The sequence below is a fragment of the Scyliorhinus torazame genome, chromosome 11 (assembly GCF_047496885.1).
Source record: "Scyliorhinus torazame isolate Kashiwa2021f chromosome 11, sScyTor2.1, whole genome shotgun sequence".
Taxonomy (NCBI): domain Eukaryota; kingdom Metazoa; phylum Chordata; class Chondrichthyes; order Carcharhiniformes; family Scyliorhinidae; genus Scyliorhinus; species Scyliorhinus torazame.
Genome location: NC_092717.1, coordinates 159,025,275 through 159,037,627, shown reverse-complemented (window position 1 = coordinate 159,037,627; position 12,353 = coordinate 159,025,275). Strand labels below are relative to the sequence as shown.

General features: G+C 41.5%; 1 protein-coding gene across 1 annotated transcript in view; it reads right to left on the bottom strand.

Annotated features, from left to right (window-relative positions):
- LOC140385608 (charged multivesicular body protein 4b-like) overlaps positions 1-12,353 on the bottom strand; it is a 33,028-nt gene that overhangs the window by 19,510 nt on the left and 1,165 nt on the right. The window lies entirely within an intron of this gene.

Genomic DNA, 12,353 nt, shown 5'->3' with positions numbered 1-12,353 from the left:
GGGCCACTGTGGAGTTTGCATTTTCTCCCCGTGTCTGCGTGCGTTTCCTCCGGGTGCTCCGGCTTCCTCCCACAGCCCAAAGATGTGCAGGTTAGGTGGATTGGTCATGCTAAATTGCCCCTTAGTGTCAAAAAGGTTAGGTGGGGTCACTAGTTTACAGGGATAGGGTGGAGGCAAGGGCTTAAGTAGGGTGCTCTTTCTAAAGAGTAAGAAGTCTTACAACACCAGGTTAAAGTCCAACAGGTTTGTTTCGATGTCACTAGCTTTCGGAGCGCTGCTCCTTCCTCAGGTGAATCTGAGGAAGGAGCAGCGCTCCGAAAGCTAGCGACATCGAAACAAACCTGTTGGACTTTAACCTGGTGTTGTAAGACTTCTTACTGTGCTCACCCCAGTCCAACGCCGGCATCTCCACATCATTTCTAAAGAGTGGTGCAGATCTGATGGACTGCATGGCCCCCTTCTGCACTCTAAATTGTATGATTCTATGAATAGGAGTTCAATGCCTGTTCAAAATTAGAATATTCTTTGAAACGTGCAATATTAATTTCATTCAAATATTTAGCATCACACAATAGGGGGTGGCATGGTGGCTAGTACTGCGGACCCAGTGCGTGGGATCCGGGTTAGATTCCAGCCTTGGATGACTATGTGGAGATTGCATGTTCTTCTGTCTGCGAGTTTCCTCCAGGTGCTCTGGTTTGCTCCCACAGTCCAAAGATGTGCAATTAGGTGGATTGGCCATGATCAAAGCGTGGGCATACGGGGAAAGGGTGGGGGAGGGAGCCGAGATAGAGAGTGCTCTCTCAGAGGGTTGGTGCAGACTCGATAGACCGAATAGCCTCCTTCTGCACTTTAGGGATTCTATGAATAGGTTTATCATTTTTGCAAGCTATATCTTACTTAATATGGTTAAAAAGGCACTAAGTAAAGCCTAAATTTAAAAAATCATTCAAATACAATCATTTAAAAAACTTAATTGATTTAATAATTTTGCTCCATTTAAATCTTATTCTCTATTAGTTTTTAATTTTGGGATAGAAAATTACTAAGCTTTAAACCAAGCACAGATATCACATGGTGTAATTTTTAATAGCAGGGACAAATCAAGGATAGCCTTTAAGGGCCGAGAAACAGCTCTTAAAGTGTGCCAGTAAGAAAATATACCACACATTCAAACATACTAGGAATGTTCAATTCCTACTATAACAGCCAAACGTAGAATGTAACAATTGGTCTTGCTTTATTATTTTCATGAGTAAACTGTTGCATTTGTTTCCCAAGCATGAGATTTGCATGGATAGCTTCTTAAAAAAACAAAGTATTAATTTTAATAGGAATTATCTCAAGTGCTGAGACTCTTTAATGCAATTCCAACGGAGGTCCACTCTAAAATGTTACTGCTACATAACCTTGCATATTTCAAAGAGAAAATTTCCACCTATTTAAAATAAGTCATTACATTCTCTTGCAAAGTTCACTCCCTTACTATAATTATGCTAGCTTGCCTGTTCTGCAACAGGGGTCTTTAACCATGGTCGGAGACCCCCAGGTGTCCACATTAAGGCATCAAGGGTATGTTGCTATCCATGGCTTCTACTGACACCATTAATTTACCTCCAATTAGCTCAGTTCGTACCAACGGATGAGTAGCATTCCAGTCAGTTCCACACCAGCCCACCCTTGGCCTCTATTTCTTATCTACATGATGCCACTCGGTAACATCATCTGAAAACTCATCCACGTGTACACTGACATCACCTAATTTACCTCAACACCACCTTTGTTGACAATTCACTGTCATTTGTATGACATCTCGTACTGGATGAGCAGAGATGTGTTCCTATTATTCCTATTTGGTTCCTGAAGGAAAGAGTGGGACTTACTAGGTTACTCTATGTGAGCACAGTAAGAAGTCTTACAACACCAGGTTAAAGTCCAACAGGTTTGTTTCAAACACTAGCTTTCAGAGCACTGCTCCTTCCTCAGGTGAATGAGGTCACTGCCAGGAGCAGAACTAAGCATATCTAAAGTCACATGTCAGCCCAATGAAGCTACAACACAGGACTAACATGCATGCTGAACAATGGAAGCAAAATGCTACAGACAGAACTGAGTGAGTCCATGGCCAATAAATCAGAGTATTGCTACATCCAGTCACAAATGACGGTGGAGAAACAATCATATGGTAGCACAGTGGTTAGCAGAGTGCTCAGGGACCCGGTGTTCAATTCCGGCCTTGGGTGGTTGTCTGTGTTGGCTTTCTCCGGGTGCTCCTGTTTTCTCCCACAGTCCAAAGATGTGCAGTTTAGGTGGGGTTACGGGGATAGGGTGGAAGAGTGGGCCTAGGGAGGGTGCTCTTTCAGAGGGTCAGTGCAGACTCGTTGGGCCGAAGTGCTTCCTTCTGCACTGTAGGAATTCTATGTTTTATTTATTTTTTGTTCGTCCTTCAAAGTGAAGATGGCCATCTCCATCATCTGGAGTGTTTGGTTGGGTTTTGGCAGGTTTGTTCTGTTGCAAACAGGACAAGATACCGCAGACGAGTGAGTTTTAAACAAGTTGTTGGCTTGGGATTTCTTTTCCTTACATTTTCTCTCTGTCTGATACATGCTTGTTTTCGAAGGAGGCCACACTTTTTTTAAAAATGTGTTTATGTCAAGTGAACTTCTCTCAGGACTCAGAGTTGATATCAAAACTCCTATGCAAAGCCATCAAAGTGTCCTGGTAGTGTTTCCTTTGAACAACATGAGGACATCCAGACTCAAGCTGTTCATTGAAGATTTGCATTGGTAAACATCATGCATTCTGGTTACATGACCATCCCCCAATTAAACTACTAACCAGTGGGGGAGGCTCCAGAAACAAATCTATCCTCAATGATGGAAGAGCCCAGCAAATCTGTGTAAAAGGTGAGGCATTTGCAATCACCTTCAGCCACAGGAGTGCCAAGTGAATGATCCACCTCGATCTCTTCCTGAGGTCCTCAGCATTACCAATCTTCAACCAATTCAATTTACTCCATGTGATATTTAGAAATGACTGAAAGCACTGGAGACAGCAAGGCAACGAGCCCTGGCAGTACTAAAGTACTGCAGTACTGAAGATTTATGCTCCAGAACTCACCGTCCCTCTAGCCAAGCTGTTCTATCACAGCTACAACATTGGCATTTACCCGCTAATGTGGAAAATTGCCAGGTTATGTCCTGTCCACAAAAGTAGAACAAATCCAATTTGGCTACTGTTCATCATTAGCAGTGTTGAAAGGTTGTCATTGATAATGCTGTTAAGAAGCTTTTTTTCAGCAATAATCTACTCTGTTTGGCTTCCTCCAGGGTCACTCGGCTCAAGCGTTTGTTGCAGCCTTGATCCAAACATGGGCAAAAGTGCTGAACTCAAGAGTTGAGGTGGGATTAACTGCCTTGACATCAAGGCGGCATCAAGTAACCCTATCAAAATTGAAGTAATGGGAATCAGGAGAAAATCAGCAGCAAGACAGCACAGCAGGAACTCAAGGTTGTGTCCTATACACAATCATCTTCAACTGATTCACCAATGACTGTTGATGGCTGCACAATGTTCAGTAACATTCACAACCTCTCAAATACCAAAGCAGTCTATTATCAAATGCAGCAAGACCTGGACAACATTTAGACTTGGGCTGATAATTGGCAAATAACATTCACACTATACAAGTGCCAGGTAATGACCATCTCCAACAAGAGGGGATCTAGCCATCTCCACTTGACATGCAACGGTATTACCGACACTGAATCCCTTCACTCATCAATATCCTGTGGTTCCCATTGACTCTACTGCGGCTACAAGAGGTCAGAGGCTGGGAATTCAGTGGCAGGTAACTCACCTCCTGACACCCCAAAGTCTGTCCACCATCAAAAAGACACAAGTCAGGCTTATGATGCAATACTCTCCAACTCACCTGGATGAGTGAAGCTCCAACAACACTTAAGAGGCTTGACACCATCCAGGACAAAGCAGCACGCTTTGGGATGGCACCCCATCCACCACCATAAATATTCACTCTCTCACAAATGTGAAGTGGTCATAGATGTCATAGAATTTACAGTGTAGAAGGAGGCCATTCGGCCCATCGAGTCTGCACCGGCTCTTGGAAAGAGCAACCTACCCAAGGTCCACACCTCCACCCTATCCCCATAACCCAGCAACCCTACCCAACACTACGGGCAATTTTGGACACTAAGGGCAATGTCCCGCTCATTGTCCCCCTCCCCTTATCCTGCTTATCTGACGAGGCCTGCCCTTCCTCCTCATCCTCCTCTAGCACAGCACCACTCTGCTGGGCTATATTGTGGAGGACACAGCAGTATAAGTGTGTACTATCTAAAAGATGCACTGCAGCAACTCATGAGGGTCCTTCGACACCATCTTCCAAATTCTTGACCTCTCGCACTTAAAAAGGACAAGGGCAGCAGATACATACAAACATAAGCTGCAAGTTCCCCTCCAAGCCACACATTTCAAACTATATCACCGTTCCTTCACTGTCACTTGGTTACAATCCTAAAACTGCCCCCCTAATGGCACAGTGGGTGTACCTACACCCATCTTCTTAAGGACAATTAAGGATAGGCAATAAATGCTAACTCATATCCCATAAATAAATAAAAATGATAGATGGGCTGAATAGTAGCTTCTGTGAATCCATTCTTGCAGACAGAGGGGCCTAGGCACTGGAAAGGGCATAGGTATGAATATGTCAACAAATACAGAACTGGTTCTTCTACAGCACTTAAGTGTTGGTCCCATTTAGTAGAATCTATTGATGTAAAGTTGGATTTTTAGCACAGACAGTAATGCGACAAATTACCAAGCTGGGATGAACAATGATCATGACAGGCATATGCGCTTGTCAAAGGTACCTCGCATGTCTTGACAGAATTGTTGTTGAATAACGGCAACAAGTTTCTCCTTGAGTAAAGAAAACAAAATGTTATAAAATATAATTTGTAATTAATTTTATGCAGAAAAAATATTTGTGTTCTGTTATCGGGATTCTGTGGAATTTTAGAACACCAAAGAGGGCTTCAGAAACAAAAAAACATGTTCCAGAAGATAAGAGGTAACTGAAATTCTTCCAATAAGATGAAGTTATAATAAGCAGGACCCGTAGAATATATTTGAATAGTGGAATAGCAAAATCTTATAAATGATTATACTATATATTCCATGCTGAAAAATGATTTTATGAGGGGTGCATTTTGATACCTCACCAAGGATATTTAACATTTTCACACTTGATTCATTTTCCAGAATTTGAGTAGAATATTTACACATACATAAACACATTCTGTCACTTCACCAAGTCATTGATATAAATAAAGAACTGAAATTCATGAGATGAATTGTGGTAGAAATATATGATGATTAACAAACTGCAAATCAGTGAAGGTTTGCCGATTAATATTAAATGTCACCATTTCAATATGGAACTGTATCCATATACCATTCAACCTCAATGCTTACCTTGCATTGGCTCTAATACAAAACTGTCTGGGAGAGGAAAATAAAAATACAAGCAGGAAGGAAGTCCCCAGCATTTTTAACGACCACAGAATTGCAGTGTACTAGGGATCCTGACAATAGTTACCTTGGTGCAGCGTAATATCAATAAGCATTCACAAAATGCCACGTTAATCTAAATTTCTCACAAATAGTTAATTTGTCTCTGAAGAAATAAATAAAATTACAACATTTTTCATAAGATCAAAGATAGTTCAGATTATTTAGTTATTTGTATTTCAAAAGAAAATACTTTGCTCTAACTTAGCAATTCCACGTGCTTTAATAGTGCTCCTATGGATTATGGCCAATTGGTATATTAAAAAACTGCATATCATAAAAATGTAACAGTGTCCTGCAGAAATATGTTGGATTTACCTTTAACACAATAAACCATCCGAAGGGATTTCATATGAGTGCTATCAATTAAAATTTGACACAAAGCCATATAAAGAGATAGATATAAGGCAATAGATGTTAGGGAGTGTCTTGAACAGCATGAGCTGTGGTGCAATTGTCGCTAAGTCATAAGATTGTGGGTACCCATCTCACTCCCACACAAAATCAAAGCTAATTTCCACATGCAGTAATGATGGAATGCTGCATTGCAGGCGGCACGGTAGCAATTAGCACTGTTGCTTCCCAGCGCCAGGGTCCCGGGTTTGGCCCACTGTCTGTTGTCTGAACGTTCTCCCTGTGTCTGCGTGGGTTTCTTCCGGGCGCTTCGGCTTCCTCCCACAAGTGCCGAATGGTGTGCTTGTTATGTGAATTGGACATTCTGAATTCTCCCTCAGTGTATCTCAACAGTGTGGCGACTAGGAGATTTTCATAGTAACTTCACTGCAGTGTTAATGTAAGCCTACTTTGTGACAATAATAAAGATTATTATTATTGAAGACATCTTCATTTTGATGAAACATTAAAGCAAGACTCTTAATACTTTAAAAGATCCCATGGCACTATTTCAGAGTGGCAATATGTACTGGTCAATATTTAGCCCTCAATCAACATCCCGAATCATATTAGCTGTTTAACATTGCTCTTTGTGGGAACTTGCAGTGTGAACAGTGGGTACTGCTATTCACAAATTATAATAATGATTACACTTTTAGAATACTTTATTGGCTGCAAAGCACTTCAGGATGTCCTACAGTTGTGTACTGTACTATATAAATTAAAGTTTTCTTTTAAACAGGATTATTTCACAATTCAATTTCACTAGCCAGTCTCAACACAGGTTGACAAAATGATTGAAGACCATCACTCACTTGATGGCATCAGTTAATTGTTATTTGTATAAATATGACAATTGTTTATAGAATTACAAGATATTGATTTTGGATTGTTTGCCGTCATTGTGACACCGCCTTTCATGAGGGCACATTTAGAGGTTTTGACAGGATTTGGATTTGCTCAATGTCACTGCCTATTGATTTGTATGATGTGGAGATGCCGGCGTTAAGACTGGGGCGAGCACAGTAAGAAGTCTTACAACACCAGGTTACCTGTTGGACTTTATTGATTTGTACAAAACAACCAATCATTCAGAGGAAACTGTACGCACTGCATTTGAAACGGCTAACTAGAGTGGAACACCAGCCATCAGATATAATCTATATTTTGTGTTTAATCCAACGCCTGCTGTTTCACGAGGGAGACATTACATGTTGGTTCAATGGCCAGAATGCACAGGAATGGATTCACTTTCTCAACACCAAGAGGCAAGAGGGGTGATTCCCCCCCCAAAAGGGTGGATTATTATTTGTCTAGAAAACAGCAGAAATGTTGCAGATGTTTCCCTGAAGCACACTACATTCAGATTTGCTTTTACCCAACCACTCACCCCCATCACATTTTTAGTACAACTAAGGTGGTCTCATTTTAAACATGGAATTATGCTATACTGTTTTTCACTAAAGGATACAAAACCTTCCACAAACGCATAATAAAATGATGTCCTCTTTGTGGCAGCTGGAATCAAACAGTTACTTTAATCCAATGCGCTTTAATTTTGCTAACAAGTCTTTGGTACTTTGTCAAATACATCCTGGAAGTTTACAAGCAACATCAACCACATTAATTCAACTGTTACCTTAAAGAACTCAAATCAAGTTAGCCAAATACAATTCACCTTTAATGAACCCATGATGCCTTCTATGTATTAAGCCCATAGTTCTAGAAATGTCAATTACTTTTGTCCTGGATTCTTGCCTCTAAAAGATTCCGCACCACCAACGTTAGGTTGACTGGCCTGTAGCCTGGTTTATCCTTTTTCTAAACTGGGTTTCTAACATTTGCAATTCTCCAGCTCTCTTGCACCACCCCCATATCCAATGAGAATTGGAATTTTGTGGGCAAAATTTCTGTGATTTCCACCTTTAGTTATTTATCTCCTTGATGCTTGAGAGATTTTATCATGTGAAAATTGGCTGTCACATTTCACTGAAGTGCTTTAAGAGTTCTAAAGCAATGAAAAGCAGATTACAAGATGAAGTTCCCTTTTTTCCTCTTAATAGTGGAAAATAAGGGTAAGTTACATAAGGAACTTAGACCTACGAGGGCACCAAACAATTTATAATCCCAATATAGATATTTAATTTCATTTCAAATGAAGTCACGCACTTAGAAATACAAAACTACAAAGTGCAATCAGAGGATCAGGATGAATGAGGAAAGGGAACTGACATGTGAATATAAATCCCACAAGCTAACAATCCAACATCTGGCTGCTATCAAGAAACTAACTAAATGTTAGCTTGAGCAAATAGGGGAACAGAACCTGACACTTTCAGAATGTTGGTCAAGCTTCTGAATCCGTCACAGGTAATTTTTGGTATATCTTGCAAGAGAGATTGTAAGGACAAGTAGCTTTAGTTTCTTCCGAATTAAATTGGACATGCATCTTTAAGAAAATCACGTCATCAGTTATAACTGTTCAGACAGCAGGAATACATTAAATGTAGGCATGGTCTTTATTAATTTGATTTTCTGTTACTATTACATAAACCTCTTTAAATATAAAAGTAATTGGCTGTCCTTTGATCTGAGGATGATGTCTACTCTGGGTTGAGTTCTACCATGGGTCTTCAAGCAAATGAGCAGGCCGATTCTCAAGCCGCTGATCTTGGGGCACAGGAGAAAGATGTCCCAGAGCTAGTGGGATCTTGAATGCAGGATTTGCCTCCTTTTCTTTCTTTCCCTGCCACCATCTGCCTTATCATAAAGATGTTATGACTCAAAGCGTGATGTAGTTAGATGGTTAAGTTTTCACCATTCTGAACAATTGGCCGCAAGTTCCTCCCAGTCATTAATGTCAATGCTTCCGTGTTTGGAGCAGTGTCTTTGAATTGTTTCCTTTGTCCTCCCCTGGAAGTTGGCCATTTGAGAGTTCAGAAAACAAGACCTGTATCGAGAGTTAAACAGAAGCGGACTACCTTCGGCCAGAATGCTATATTTTTCCAATTTGTTTTTATACAACACTGTTAAAGGAAGGTGCAGTTCAATTTAATGGACAGGAAATAAAAACTCAAGGTAGCTTGGAGATGGAAAACATAATCAATTGTGATGACAGACTCACTTGCAATTGCAATGCTTGCTAATTATTAGACTTGCTATAATTCAGTGGTGCATCTTTCATACTTAGATGCACACCTTTTTATAAACTCACACCACAAATACTAGAATAGTAACCATTATTAAATTAATTCTGATGCATCTTCAAGTCTGCACTATTGCAAAACAAAAAATAAAAACAATGTAGTTTGAACGTAGGAAATATTTATAACTTTTTTACTTTTCAGATAGATCTTGAATGTGCTACTACACAATACTTGGAACCATAAAAACAGATAAGAGACCAAGCCCTTCACAACATAACTTTTAAGTCTGCAACTAGAAATACAAAACAATGGCCCTATAATAATTTGGTCAGAATTTTCACCCACATTTAAGTGAGCATAATTAGGAAATCGCAATGTACCACTATTCCTTTTACATACTTCCCTTTGTCTCTGGTATCGTCTCCCTCCACCTCCATACCTATCTCAATTTTGGGTTAGTGGTCCAATTTTTATTACTCCATTCATTTTAGTAGCTATTCAATTATCCTACCATTCTGCCTTTGCTGCTCTTTATTGCTAATTTTTGTATTAGATATATTTTATATATGTATTTACATCTAATTTATTTATATAGCCTTTAATGTACACCAGATATATCCCAGGTTTGCCCAGATCAATTCAATCTTAGGCTGTAGTTCTGGATATTTCAATTTAGGGAATATCTTCAAATTATCTTGCTCGCTGTGATATTGCAGACAATCTTCTTGCTCTTCGTTGAATATTCTTGGATTGTAAACTTGGTGGTTGCATCCCTTTGACTTAGTTCTCTGCAGCTAAACTTATTTTTTGCTGGTGTACTGGTTTTGCCAGTTGGTGCATATTTGAGTGGGATTTGGGGTTCATTGGTTTGGGAGAAGGAGTGCTAGTTAATAGCCCTATTCTTGCTAACAGATCTATAAAAAATAATACATACATTCTTGGAATTGAAGGTAGTTCTAACCTTCTCCTTCACTGTTGGTGGAGTTAATCAGTATTCACCTTACTTGATTTTAAATTTGTGTTCCTGATCATTGGGGTATGTTCCACGTTCAATATAGGTTATTACCTGACGATCTCATCCTTTATGAAACCTCATTGTAATGTACTTGTGTTGCTACATTTCATGTTACTCACATGTTTTATAATAATAATCTTTATTGCCACAAGTAGGCTTACATTAACACTGCAATGAGGTTACTGTGAAAAGCCCCTAGTCGCCACAATCTGGCGCCTGTTCGGCTATACAGAGGGAGAATTCAGAATGTCCAATTTACCTAACAAGCACGTCTTTCGGGACTTGTGGAAGGAAACTGGAGCACCCGGAGGAAACCCACAGACACAGGGAGAACGTGCAGTCTCCGCACAGACAGTTACCAAAGCCGGGAATCGAACCTGGGACCCTGGCGCTATGAAGCAACAGTGCTAACCCGTGTTACCGTGCCACCCACTCGGGACTCTCAATATCCCTTGGCCGTGACACCTCATTCTTTGGTGAGGAGATAACTATGGTTCAATTTGTCACTCGCGCTCTACTGATGGCCAGCTTGCCAAAGAAAAACACCATCTGGAACTGGACTGCGCAGCACACAGCTGCAATAACTGATTTAAAACACACCCTCGACACAGCGTCAGCCCTACTAGTCCTGGAACCAGATCTGCCATATGCCTTAGAGGTAGCAGCCACTGACCATACGTTGCCAGCAGTACTATTGCAGGAGCGACATGGTAGATTAGACCCAGTTAGGCCCAGTAGCATGTACCTCCCAAGTACTACACCCAGTCAACCAGGGCTTCTCCGAGTGCGAACGGCACATGCTCGCGGTATTTTGGGCTGTACAATAGTTTGCATACATCACCGGATTAAGTCCCATCTTCATCCTCACTGAATACTGGGGTGTTCCAACCCAGCTTTTGCTGGACGGCCAACTTAAAGATGACTCAGTAAGCTCGGTCCACGCCGCATACTGGACATTACTATTGCAGGGTAGGAACATTACTGTGAAGACTGGTGGGTTGTGCCAGTTTTCCAGGGTGCACAAGTCTCTTGGCATCGCCTGGCTGATTCGTGCACCCAGGGTGTGGCAGGGTAACAATGTGAGGTGCAACATTGCCAACAGTTAGGTAGAAACCTGGGAGGGGCGGCTGTAAGTCACGCGGGGGGTCCAAACATCCCCCAGCAAGTGTTTTGCGACAGGGGATGCTGGGAGAACTGGCCAAGTATAAGAACTAGCAGGCTGCAGTTTAAATAAACACTGATGAGCAAGCTGCAGCCTAGACATCGCACAATACGCAGGAAAAAGGCCATTTCCAGGCCATCTCGGGAACAATAGAACATCACGCTTGTTTACCAGACATAGCGGCACCTAATCTCCATATTTGGAAAGCCCCCAACACGTACACGCATGGCCATAGAGGGCCCACCCCGAAATTGGTGTGGCAGCCCCTTATTGAACCTAATCGATCAGGGTGATCGAATCCTGTTCAACTGATTGGCAATGACCCAGGGACCACCCAAAAGGGCACAAAATCCTCGAAGGGAAAAGGTGCTGCACCACCTTAGAAACTCTCTCTGCAGCAGCCAGCAGCAGGAACACAACGGTGATCTTCACCAGCCACCTCGAGGAAGACCATCACTCCACCAGAAGAAGGAAGACCAGAGCATCAGGCCAGACAGAGGACCAACATTGAGGACAACAGAGACCAGCTCATGGATAAAGGCCAATATCTATTTGGGTACTTGTCAGTTAAGTCAAAGTTTGGTACTGCACTTTAGCATGCGTAGTATAACTTAGACTGATAAGAGTGATTGATTGATGTTAACATTGCGCGTGTGAATAAAGACTATTGATTTAAAATAAAGTCACCTCGCAGTCATTTGTCCACCGCATACAGGTTAAAGACACTGAGGAGCAACAGTTAGGTGGGGTCACAGGTTACAGGGGCCTGACCCTGTAGAATACCATTTCAGAGGATCGGTGCAGGCTTGTTGGGCCGAATGGCCTCCTGCACAGTGGGGGTTCAATTCTACCATACCTATTCAGAGGTAGGGCGGTTGCTGGCTCTCCTGGCTTCCATTTGAAGATTTATTCCAGGAATGGGATAGTTAAGTATTTCTTACAGTGTAAACAGGGATAAGAATGGTAGGGAGTTAGTTGCCTTCCAGCCCTTCGGTAGTGTTTGAACGAGAGAGGGGAAAATAGTTGTCCACCTACCCAGGTT